Source organism: Pan troglodytes, chromosome 6 (assembly GCF_028858775.2).
Source record: "Pan troglodytes isolate AG18354 chromosome 6, NHGRI_mPanTro3-v2.0_pri, whole genome shotgun sequence".
NCBI classification, from domain to species: Eukaryota; Metazoa; Chordata; class Mammalia; order Primates; family Hominidae; genus Pan; species Pan troglodytes.
In genome coordinates, this window is record NC_072404.2 from 130,200,255 (window position 1) to 130,213,721 (window position 13,467).

The window sequence follows — 13,467 nt, forward strand, 5'->3', positions numbered from 1 at the left end:
TCATCATTTTTTATGGCTGCATAGTATTCCATGGTGTATATGTGCCACATTTTCTTAATCCAGTCTATCATTGTTGGACATTTGGGTTGGTTCCAAGTCTTTGCTATTGTGAATAATGCCGCAATAAACATACGTGTGCATGTGTCTTTATAGCAGCATGATTTATAGTCATTTGGGTATATACCCAATAATGGGATGGCTGGGTCAAATGGTATTTCTAGTTCTAGATCCCTGAGGAATCGCCACACTGACTTCCACAATGGTTGAACTAGTTTACAGTCCCACCAACAGTGTAAAAGTGTTCCTATTTCTCCACATCCTCTCCAGCACCTGTTGTTTCCTGACTTTTTAATGATTGCCATTCTAACTGGTGTGAGATGATATCTCATAGTGGTTTTGATTTGCATTTCTCTGATGGCCAGTGATGATGAGCATTTTTTCATGTGTTTTTGGCTGCATAAATGTCTTCTTTTGAGAAGTGTCTGTTCATGTCCTTGGCCCACTTTTTGATGGGGTTGTTTGTTTTTTTCTTGTAAATTTGTTTGAGTTCATTGTAGATTCTGGATATTAGCCCTTTGTCAGATGAGTAGGTTGCGAAAATTTTCTCCCATGTTGTAGGTTGCCTGTTCACTCTGATGGTAGTTTCTTTTGCTGTGCAGAAGCTCTTTAGTTTAATTAGATCCCATTTGTCAATTTTGGCTTTTGTTGCCATTGCTTTTGGTGTTTTGGACATGAAGTCCTTGCCCACGCCTATGTCCTGAATGGTAATGCCTAGGTTTTCTTCTAGGGTTTTTATGGTTTTAGGTCTAATGTTTAAATCTTTAATCCATCTTGAATTGATTTTTCTATAAGGTGTAAGGAAGGGATCCAGTTTCAGCTTTCTACATATGGCTAGCCAGTTTTCCCAGCACCATTTATTAAATAGGGAATCCTTTCCCCATTTCTTGTTTTTCTCAGGTTTGTCAAAGATCAGATAGTTGTAGGTAAGCGGCGTTATTTCTGAGGGCTCTGTTCTGTTCCATTGATCTATATCTCTGTTTTGGTACCAGTACCATGCTGTTTTGGTTACTGTAGCCTTGTAGTATAGTTTGAAGTCAGGTAGTGTGATGCCTCCAGCTTTGTTCTTTTGGCTTAGGATTGACTTGGCGATGCGGGCTCTTTTTTGCTTCCATATGAACTTTAAAGTAGTTTTTTCCAATTCTGTGAAGAAAGTCATTGGTAGCTTTATGGGGATGGCATTGAATCTGTAAATTACCTTGGGCAGTATGGCCATTTTCACGATATTGATTCTTCCTACCCATGAGCATGGAATGTTCTTCCATTTGTTTGTATCCTCTTTTATTTCCTTGAGCAGTGGTTTGTAGTTCTCCTTGAAGAGGTCTTTCACATCCCTTGTAAGTTGGATTCCTAGGTATTTTATTCTCTTTGAAGCAATTGTGAATGGGAGTTCACTCATGATTTGGCTCTCTGTTTGTCTGTTGTTGGTGTATAGGAATGCTTGTGATTTTTGTACATTGATTTTGTATCCTGAGACTTTGCTGAAGTTGCTTATCAGCTTAAGGAGATTTTGGGCTGAGACGATGGGGTTTTCTAGATAAACAATCATGTCGTCTGCAAACAGGGACAATTTGACTTCCTCTTTTCCTAATTGAATACCCTTTATTTCCTTCTCCTGCCTGATAGCCCTGGCCAGAACTTCCAACACTATGTTGAATAGGAGTGGTGAGAGAGGGCATCCCTGTCTTGTGCCAGTTTTCAAAGGGAATGCTTCCAGTTTTTGCCCATTCAGTATGATATTGGCTGTTCGTTTGTCATAGATAGCTCTTATTATTTTGAAATACGTCCCATCAATACCTAATTTATTGAGAGTTTTTAGCATGAAGGGTTGTTGAATTTTGTCAAAGGCTTTTTCTGCATCTATTGAGATAATCATGTGGTTTTTGTCTTTGGCTCTGTTTATATGCTGGATTACATTTATTGATTTGCGTATATTGAACCAGCCTTGCATCCCAGGGATGAAGCCCACTTGATCATGGTGGATAAGCTTTTTGATGTGCTGCTGGATTCGGTTTGCCAGTATTTTATTGAGGATTTTTGCATCAATGTTCATCAAGGATATTGGTCTAAAATTCTCTTTTTTGGTTGTGTCTCTGCCCGGCTTTGGTATCAGAATGATGCTGGCCTCATAAAATGAGTTAGGGAGGATTCCCTCTTTTTCTATTGATTGGAATAGTTTCAGAAGGAATGGTACCAGTTCCTCCTTGTACCTCTGGTAGAATTCGGCTGTGAATCCATCTGGTCCTGGACTCTTTTTGGTTGGTAAACTATTGATTATTGCCACAATTTCAGCTCCTGTTATTGGTCTATTCAGAGGTTCAACTTCTTCCTGGTTTAGTCTTGGGAGGGTGTATGTGTCGAGGAATGTATCCATTTCTTCTAGATTTTCTAGTTTATTTGCGTAGAGGTGTTTGTAGTATTCTCTGATGGTAGTTTGTATTTCTGTGGGATCGGTGGTGATATCCCCTTTATCATTTTTTATTGTGTCTATTTGATTCTTCTCTCTTTTTTTCTTTATTAGTCTTGCTAGCGGTCTATCAATTTTGTTGATCCTTTCAAAAAACCAGCTCCTGGATTCATTGATTTTTTGAAGGGTTTTTTGTGTCTCTATTTCCTTCAGTTCTGCTCTGATTTTAGTTATTTCTTGCCTTCTGCTAGCTTTTGAATGTGTTTGCTCTTGCTTTTCTAGTTCTTTTAATTGTGATGTTAGGGTGTCAATTTTGGATCTTTCCTGCTTTCTCTTGTGGTCATTTAGTGCTATAAATTTCCCTCTACACACTGCTTTGAATGCGTCCCAGAGATTCTGGTATGTTGTGTCTTTGTTCTCGTTGGTTTCAAAGAACATCTTTATTTCTGCCTTCATTTCGTTATGTACCCAGTAGTCATTCAGGAGCAGGTTGTTCAGTTTCCATGTAGTTGAGCAGCTTTGAGTGAGATTCTTAATCCTGAGTTCTAGTTTGATTGCACTGTGGTCTGAGAGATAGTTTGTTATAATTTCTGTTCTTTTACATTTGCTGAGGAGAGCTTTACTTCCAACTATGTGGTCAATTTTGGAATAGGTGTGGTGTGGTGCTGAAAAAAATGTATATTCTGTTGATTTGGGGTGGAGAGTTCTGTAGATGTCTATTAGGTCCACTTGGTGCAGAGCTGAGTTCAATTCCTGGGTATCTTTGTTGACTTTCTGTCTCGTTGATCTGTCTAATGTTGACAGTGGGGTGTTAAAGTCTCCCATTATTAATGTGTGGGAGTCTAAGTCTCTTTGTAGGTCACTCAGGACTTGCTTTATGAATCTGGGTGCTCCTGTATTGGGTGCATATATATTTAGGATAGTTAGCTCCTCTTGTTGAATTGATCCCTTTACCATTATGTAATGGCCTTCTTTGTCTCTTTTGATCTTTGTTGGTTTAAAGTCTGTTTTATCAGAGACTAGGATTGCAACCCCTGCCTTTTTTTGTTTTCCATTTGCTTGGTAGATCTTCCTCCATCCTTTTATTTTGAGCCTATGTGTGTCTCTGAACCTGAGATGGGTTTCCTGAATACAGCACACTGATGGGTCTTGACTCTTTATCCAACTTGCCAGTCTGTGTCTTTTAATTGGAGAATTCAGTCCATTTACATTTAAAGTTAATATTGTTATGTGTGAATTTGATCCTGTCATTATGATGTTAGCTGGTGATTTTGCTCATTAGTTGATGCTGTTTCTTCCTAGTCTCGATGGTCTTTACATTTTGGCATGATTTTGCAGCAGCTGGTACCGGTTGTTCCTTTCCATGTTTAGCGCTTCCTTCAGGACCTCTTTTAGGGCAGGCCTGGTGGTGACAAAATCGGCCAGCATTTGCTTGTCTGTAAAGTATTTTATTTCTCCTTCACTTATGAAGCTTAGTTTGGCTGGATATGAAATTCTGGGTTGAAAATTCTTTTCTTTAAGAATGTTGAATATTGGCCCCCACTCTCTTCTGGCTTGTAGGGTTTCTGCCGAGAGATCCGCTGTTAGTCTGATGGGCTTCCCTTTGAGGGTAACCCGACCTTTCTCTCTGGCTGCCCTTAACATTTTTTCCTTCATTTCAACTTTGGTGAATCTGACAATTATGTGTCTTGGAGTTGCTCTTCTCGAGGAGTATCTTTGTGGCGTTCTCTGTATTTCCTGAATCTGAACGTTGGCCTGCCTTGCTAGATTGGGGAAGTTCTCCTGGATAATATCCTGCAGAGTGTTTTCCAACTTGGTTCCATTCTCCCCGTCACTTTCAGGTACACCAATCAGACGTAGATTTGGTCTTTTCACATAGTCCCATATTTCTTGGAGGCTTTGCTCATTTCTTTTTATTCTTTTTTCTCTAAACTTCCCTTCTCACTTCATTTCATTCATTTCATCTTCCATTGCTGATACCCTTTCTTCCAGTTGATCGCATCGGCTCCTGAGGCTTCTGCATTCTTCACGTAGTTCTCGAGCCTTGGTTTTCAGCTCCATCAGCTCCTTTAAGCACTTCTCTGTATTGGTTATTCTAGTTATACATTCTTCTAAATTTTTTTCAAAGTTTTCAACTTCTTTGCCTTTGGTTTGAATGTCCTCCCGTAGCTCAGAGTAATTTGATCGTCTGAAGCCTTCTTCTCTCAGCTCGTCAAAATCATTCTCCATCCAGCTTTGTTCCGTTGCTGGTGAGGAACTGCGTTCCTTTGGAGGAGGAGAGGCGCTCTGGGTTTTGGAGTTTCCAGTTTTTCTGTTCTGTTTTTTCCCCATCTTTGTGGTTTTATCTACTTTTGGTCTTTGATGATGGTGATGTACAGATGGGTTTTCGGTGTGGATGTCCTTTCTGTTTGTTAGTTTTCCTTCTAACAGACAGGACCCTCAGCTGCAGGTCTGTTGGAATACCCTGCTGTGTGAGGTGTCAGTGTGCCCCTGCTGGGGGGTGCCTCCCAGTTAGGCTGCTCGGGGGTCAGGGGTCAGGGACCCACTTGAGGAGGCAGTCTGCCCATTCTCAGATCTCCAGCTGCGTGCTGGGAGAACCACTGCTCTCTTCAAAGCTGTCAGACAGGGACATTTAAGTCTGCAGAGGTTACTGCTGTCTTTTTGTTTGTCTGTGCCCTGCCCCCAGAGGTGGAGCCTACAGAGGCAGGCAGGCCTCCTTGAGCTGTGGTGGGCTCCACCCAGTTCAAGTTTCCCGGCTGCTTTGTTTACCTAAGCAAGCCTGCGCAATAGCGGGCGCCCCTCCCCCAGCCTCGCTGCCGCCTTGCAGTTTGATCTCAGACTGCTGTGCTAGCAATCAGCGAGACTCCGTGGGCGTAGGACCCTCTGAGCCAGGTGTGGGATATAGTCTCGTGGTGCGCCGTTTTTTAAGCCGGTCTGAAAAGCGCAATATTCAGGTGGGAGTGACCCGATTTTCCAGGTGCGTCCGTCACCCCTTTCTTTGACTCGGAAAGGGAACTCCCTGACCCCTTGCGCTTCCCAAGTGAGGCAATGCCTCGCCCTGCTTCGGCTCGCGCACGGTGCGTGCACCCACTGGCCTGTGCCCATTGTCTGGCACTCCCTAGTGAGATGAACCCGGTACCTCAGATGGAAATGCAGAAATCACCCGTCTTCTGCGTCGCTCACGCTGGGAGCTGTAGACCGAAGCTGTTCCTATTCGGTCTTTCTTTCTTTCTTTCTTTCTTTCTTTCTTTCTTTCTCTCTTTCTCTCTTTCTCTCTTTCTCTCTTTCTTTTTCTTTTGACAGGATGTCACTCTGGACTGCAGTGGCAGGAGCACAGCTCATTGCAGCTTTGACTTTCCTGGCTCAAGTAATCCTTCTGCCTCAGTATCCTGAGTAGTTGGGGCCACAGGCATTCACCACCATACCCAGCTAATTTTTATTTTTAGTATAGATGAGGTTTCACTATGTTGCTCAGGCTGGTCTTGAACTCTTGGGCTCAAGCCATCCTCCTGCCTCAACCTCCCAAAATGTTAGGATTACAGGTGTCAGCCACATTGCCTGGGCTCTCTGGCTTATTTTTAATCCAAACCAGTCATTTTATGATTCACAATTTGTGAGAAGGTGAAAATACTAACTTCAGATGCATATGTTAGGTCAGTGCTTCTCAAATTTTAGGCTGCAACCCATTAGTGGTTTGGGACAAATTAGTAGTTGTGAAAGAAATTAGTGGATTGCAACCAGAATTTCTAAAAATAAAAAAAAAAAGAAAAAAATAGAGAATATCCAAATGCATAGCACATTATAAGGATACACAATGGTATTATTCCAGATACATATATAGCTGAAATACAATGTAAAATGTATTCCTTACTGTGGCCCACAATCAAATTTTAAAAGTCAATGTAGTGGGGGGATTAACTGGATCTAGTTGGGACATCAGACTCTCTTTCAAACTGATAAAATAAAGAGCATACCCTCAGATCAAAGAGTTGTTATTCTTTGAAAATACTAAAATTGTCATTGACTCATGAGAAATCTCAATAGGGAACTGGCGGAGATTTTTTATCTGTTAGAATTTCTACCTCCTCTCCTATCGCCAAAAAGAAACTGTCCTCAAATGGCTGTCCTAATTGCTGACAGTGTTATAATCTTTTTCAGAAGCTTAAATTGTTATTATTTTTTCCTTCTCAATTTTAGTATATTGAATGGAGAAAAATTGGTCAAGTCAGTTATTTGTATAACATGAGGAAAAGAACACTCGAATGGGTTTTTAATTTTTTTTATTAATTATTTTGATTTCCTGGACACCTCGTTTAAATGTTTACCATAACCACCAAAATAATAATCTAAAATATTCATAATAAATAACACTTTTGACTACTTATGTACCAAGAGCTTTATTATTTCCCATTCTAGCTAGATCGCTAAGTATCATTCCAGGAAGGCATTCAAAATATGATTCCCAGCCCTCTCCCTGTACCCTATGATCCAGATCCATGTCTGGTATGGGGCCCAAAAACTTATTATTTAGAAAGCATGCTAGGTGATTGTCATTCTCAGACAAGTTTGTGGGAAAACTACCTTGTATCTTTTTACCCTCACAAAAAAGCTCTTGGAAGTAGATTTTATTATCCTCATTTTACAGGTGAGGAAAACGGAACCTTGCATAGATTAGGCAATCTGCCTCAAGTTACCCAGATAGAAAATGTTGAAGCAGGAATCTACATGCAAGAATCTCATAGAGACTCCAACTCTCACCACAGACTGCAACCAGGTAAGTAGTTTGGCCACGTTTGGGCAATTTGCACTGTTCAATGATTATGCAAGTCCCCTTTCCCAGTCTAACTTTCCTAAAACCCCAAGCCCTGCCCCCTGGACAAGAATGTTGTGTCCCCATCAGTCTCTCTTCCTTCTCTTTTCCTCAGCTCTTCTTGTGATGTAAGAGCTTGTTATGAAGCAGAGGATTCCATCTACTCCTTAAAAAGTAGGATGACCCCTTTAAAGTCCTCAAAATGGTGTTGCTGCAGGTAATCTTTTTGCAATGTGGAGGGTTGCCTGTAACTATGGTTTCAGAAATACATCATCTTTCAGAGAAAGCAACCTCCCTACAGTGCGGCTTTACAGCTGTGAACAGCAGCTATGCTTTGACTGTTAAAGTTTCTTAGATATTATTGATAGCCAGTGCTTCTCAAGGCATTAATAAAACCTGGAGACAAGAAGGAAACACTGAGGGTAAGTGACCATCTTTGTTATCATTATTGAAGAATTGTTGCCATAAAACATACAACATGTGAAATGCAAGTTTTCAAATCTGTATAGTGTTTAGTATATTCACAATGTTGTGCAAACTTAACCTCTATCTAGTTCTAAAACACTTTCATCAACTCCACAGGAGACTCTCTGCTTATTAAGCAGTTGTTCCCTGTCCTCCCAGTCCCTGGCAATTCTAATGGGTTTGCCTATTCTGAATATTTCATATGAATGGAATCATATAATATGTGAACTTCTGTGTCTGGCTTCTTCACTTAGCATGTTTTCAAGTTTCATACACATCGTAGTATATTTCAGAACTTCATTCCTTCTAATGGCTGAATACTCTTTCATTGTGTGGTTAAGCTACAATTTGTTTAACGATACCCATTCATCTGTTGATGGAAATTTGGGTTGTTTCCAACTTTTGGCTATTGTGAATAGTGCTGCTGTGAACATTTGTGTGCAAATATTTGTTTGAATACCTGTTTTTAATTCTTTTGGATATATACTTAACAGTGGAATTGCTGGGTCAAATGGAAATTCTGTAATTGACTTCTTAAGGAATCACTAAACTGTTTTCTATAGCCACTGCTCCATTTTACATTCATACAAGCAGTGTATGAGGGGTTCCAATTTCTCCACATTTTTGCTACCATAGCATTTGTCTTCCCTTCTTTTTTATTTTCTCTTTCTCCCTCCCTCTCTCTTTCCTTCCTTTCTCTCTCCCTCCCTCTCTCCCTCCTGATTCCAGCTTTTCTAGTGGGTTTGAAAGAGTATCTCATTGTGCTTTGGTTCACATTTCCCTAATGGCTAATAATGTACATGTTTTCATGTACTTGTTGGCCATTTGTATATATTTTCTTTGAAGAAATGTTACTTCAAGTCTGCAGTGTAACTCTTGGATCCTCTTTTCACACTGAGGCCTCTCTTGCCTTGTCTTCCCCATATGCAGTAAAGATGGTGATGATGATAGCTGCCAAAAGCCAGGCACAAGGCTAAATACTTTAGATGCATTATCTCGTTTAATTCTTTCATGTTTATCTCCATTTTAAAGATAAGGAAACTGAGGCACAGAGAGGTTAAGTTGAACGTGGGTCATTAAAAATCAAGAGGTGGAGACTGATTTCAAAGCCTGTTCTTTCTGATTTGAAAAGTTCCATGCTCTTAACCTCTGCCTAAGGGGTCTGTAGACTAACTTGTATTGCATACATGGACCAGAAGATTGTGTTTTTACTGTGTACCATCTTATACATTTTTAATAATAAGTTTAAGTGGCTGAGAAGGATGTAATTTTCTACATATTATAAATATTATAATTTAAAAATGTAACTGTTAGATTATGCTTTTAAATGTTTCCAAGGGAATCTAAATGCCATGGTGATATGTTACCCAGAACAATTAATTTAAAAAAACTCATGAACAATCCCTTCTTTTTTTTGCTCAAAATTGTACATTTATTATACTACTACCCTAGAATATTATCATAATATAACAATTTTCATGCTTGAAAGTCTTTTATTGATCATCCTCTCATACTTTCTGTATCAAAAATGTGAATATAAATTAAAATTGAACTTTAAATAATTTCTTTCAACTATAAAGCTCTGAGGGTTAAACATTCCTTTTGATTGAGTTGTTATTATATTATTAGTAATAGTCAATTGATAAAATAAAAAAATTACAGAGTTTGATAAATTATCACTAACTCTAACAAGTAGATTTGTATTGGAAATGTACCCTTTTAGTAGAATGGATGGAGTGTTATGCTACCTTGATTAAAGGGGACTCTATGCATAACAATTTTTCAACTTGTCCCTTGCTTGACAGCCTAGATCATTATTGCAATAGAGAAATGCAACATAGCAAATTTGTGATAGGTAAAAGGAATGCCTTTCTTTTTTTTTTGATAATTTAGAGGAGTTAATTTTTTAAAAGTTAGTAGGAAAGGAAATGTTGCTAGCGTGCAGCGCAGCCTTCACCACACACAGAAATGTTCTTAAAAAGGTCAAGTTTAGAATAGATTACATCGAGAAATAATGGATCTGGACATTGATTCTCTTAGGAGGATTCATACCTCTGACTCCTTGGAGGAGCCTTCTGTATTCCCAGGGTTTTGCATACCCCAGTTGGAAGATCACTACCTTGTACTATTCTAGTAAGTGAGTGGCCAAGACTCTAGCCCTTTCCCACCAGTGTACTCCATAAAAAAAAATGGCCACTTAAACTATGACTACAGCCTGCTAAGTATTTTGCGTATGTGATATTGTTTAATTATTGGAACAACTCTGCAAGGTAGTATTATGCTCACTATACAGAAAAAGTAATTTGTTTGGATCACAGAAATTATAAGCGGTTGAGCAAAATTTTGAATTTATTCTGTTTCTTCTCTTTTCCTCCCTTCTTTATTGGGCTTGTTTCAATTAGAAGCAATGCAATTCAGGCCAGGCGCGGTGGCTCACGCCTATAATCCCAGCACTTTGGGAGGCCGAGGCGGGCGGATCATGAGGTCAGCAGATCCAGACCATCCTGGCTAACACGGTGAAACCCCGTCTCTACTAAAAATACAAAAAAATGAGCCGGGTGTGGCGGTGGGCTCTTCTAGTCCCAGCTACTCCGGAGGCTGAGGCAGGAGAATGGCGTGACTCTGGAAGGCGGAGCTTGCAGTGAGCCAAGATCGCGCCACTGCACTCCAGCCTGGGCGACAGAGTGAGACTCTGTCTCAAAAAAAAAAAAAAAAAAAAAAAAAGAAGCAATGCAATTCAATCCAATTAATTCTTCTCTGAATTTGTCTTCCTTTTCCAAACTTTTACAATATTATTACTTTGCATTTTTTTAACTCTAAGGATAACAAAGAGCTCAACTTACACCTATTTGTAATTAGTAGACTATGAGGAGGACAATTTTTTGAGTAGAGAAGATTTCTCATATCCACCTTTTACCTCCTTGAACAATAGCAGAACAAGGGTGGACAAAGTTGCACCCAGTTTTAAGAGTTCAGAACTGGGAACCCCGAGCTCAGATCTTTCTGTTGTAAGGTTGTTACTCAGATTTTACAGAGAAGAGATAGTTGTCTATGGTTAGGGCTATAGCATGGTTTCATTTCTCACACTATCAAGAAATCCGATTAAAAATATAAGACTATATAATTTATTCATGGGTTATAAGGTAATGTTAGGTTTAGCCATTATTCTATAAATAGAGCAATAAAAGCACAGACCAACACCTTTCAGTTACCCTACAAGTAAGTTCATGGCCAGATTTATCTGGTGTACTGAGCAGAAAGCCATTTTCTATCACATAATGAAAATGTTTGGAAAACCACTAGAGCAATGAGAGTTATAGAACTCCTAAAACTGTAATTGTCTTATTCCATTATTAGAGTGGAAAGTATTTGGAAATGTTTTAGTTTCCAAGTAAATGACATAGTATCATTATCATTTTGAGATTACTAATTGATTGTCCTACCCCTTTTCTTTGAAGAGTAGGGCATGATGACAAAAAAAAAAGGTTAAAACAAGAGGAAAGTCAAAAATAAAAAGAAGTTTTTAAGGGAATATTTTGCTTTCAGTATTAGTATTTTTTTAGGTTACATGATCATAAATGAAATGTGTTTAAATTACATAGAATGACAAAATCTTTATAGTAGAAAGATACTTGAATGTTTCCCTTCAAAAAAATCTTAGATGATTTTTTTAAAAGAAACAAGCAGAGAATGAGCCCCTCTGCCTGGTAAAAACAAAACCCAAATCGAAAAAACTTTAGAGGAAACTTTCGAGTTTTTTAAAGGTTCATTTTTTCAGACATTTCTGGCATTTCTTCCTTCTCTCTTCTGTTTTTTGCCTCTTAGGTAATTTCACTGCTTGTTAGAAGCTTTATTACAAAGCAGATAGACTTAAAACAATGAGAATATGAAACCAACTGTCCTACTATTCAGCATATTCTAGGAACAGGATCAAGGGAAAGGTAGAGAATGAGGTCAATGGGTTTGAGTAGATTTTCATATCTGAATTATCTGGATGCTGTTTTTCCAGATAATACAAATTTAATTATGGCTCACTAAATATTCAACAATAAGTATGGAAAAGCTCAGGAAAAAGATTGAGGCGTATTCATGAGCCAAGAAAACTCAGTTGAACACACAAAAAGAGAATAAAAATAGCTCAGCATTAGCTTTTATTCAGGAAAAATCCACTTAGTAGATTGAAAGAAGGATAAACATTGGCAGACAAATTGGTCCATCTTAGGAGCAGTTTTACAAGATAAACGAATGCTTGTTTCTTTTAATCCAAGAACTATGGTGCAACCTGACAAATCCTAGGCACAGTGTATCAAACAGCCACAACAGGTTCCCTGGAGAGCTCACAAATGACATTTCTTCACATGCAACTTGATAAGTATAATTCCCAATTTCCAACTTTTCCTGTATTGCTTCATATCTGATCTAATTCTTTTTTCAAGAATTGTTCTATGCCTCTTAATATATTGTTGGGAATTTGCTTTTAGGCTCTTGGGTAACAGGGGGAAAATGAATTGCAATCTAGTGGAATCTTGACAATATAACCATTACATTGTGCATGCCACAGCCAACAAGGAAAGTAAAGATGAAGAGAGCAGCATTTGATTCTGGTAAATTATTCCCTTCACAATTTTGCTTTTGTAAAATAAATACAGTACATGAAATAGCAGTCTAAGGATAATCTGCTAGTTGTTTTATTCAATGAAAAGGAGAAGTAAATCATTCAATTTTGGAAGAGCTTGACATTACTGTGAGCATCATTTGCAAGAAGAGGCAATTATTGTTATTTTTCAAACAATTATTTGATACACTTAATAAATTATACTTACCAGACAACACTTATAAAATGTAGCCCTGTCATTAGGCAAAATACACAACTCTTATGGTTAGGAAATGACTGCTTTCTCCTTTCTAAATTCGGAACAATTACTGATAAAAAATTAATTTTAGCTTTTGAAATGATGACTTGTTATGGTTGTCAAGCCTTAATTATGTGCATATTACCTAAAAAGATGTGTAGGTACAGTTCAACAAAAAAGGAAGTAATCTTGACATGAACGCACAGCCCAGTGAATATTACAAAATAGCTCGCTATTTGCCCTATGAAGCTACAAACTCTGGATAGGCCTCCTGAAGCCCATTTTCTTTCCAATATACCGTCTCCTAGCCTTCTAGGAGACATTTTACTTGGTCTTTTCATGTTGTCTGCCCTTAGCTTTACATCCTAAGTATCCAGAAATGCATATAGCAAGGTCTTGTGTCATTCTCTCAGCTCCGTATTGGAAGTGCTGCAGTAGATTGTACTTATTCTTTGCAGGAGAAGGTTTAAGTCTTTCCAATTATTAAAAGGAAACAACTCTGAAACATTTAGAGAGTTTTCTTGCTAAAATTGACCAAATCTCAGAGCACAACCTCTGAGTTCACACATAAGTCTGTCTCTTTACTGATTTAATCACATGTAGTAAGGTCAAAGAAAGAAAATGGGAGAAGGAAGAAAATCTCATCTTGCCACATTACCCATACACAACATAATATTTTGAGTATTTATTTAACAGCACATTTGCAAACTTAACTGCTACTTTAAAATACCTTTTAAAATTTCACACATATGTAAGAAGAGAACCTACAAAGAGTATATAAAGTAATAAAAGTTCAAGATGAATGTGGAGCTAAAAATAGTGCCATTTGAGTTAAAGTGTATTGATGAAGCAAAAGTCTATTCAAAAAGTATGAT

The 13,467-nt window shown here is 38.4% G+C and overlaps 1 long non-coding RNA gene across 1 annotated transcript; it reads left to right on the plus strand.

Moving 5' to 3' along the window:
* The first annotated feature begins 5,227 nt into the window (after positions 1-5,227).
* LOC134810559 (uncharacterized) lies at positions 5,228-10,466 on the plus strand. The gene is made up of 3 exons (XR_010158948.1): positions 5,228-5,441; positions 7,110-7,238; positions 7,390-10,466. It is a non-coding gene; the product is annotated as an uncharacterized LOC134810559 (long non-coding RNA).
* The last annotated feature ends 3,001 nt before the right edge of the window (positions 10,467-13,467 follow it).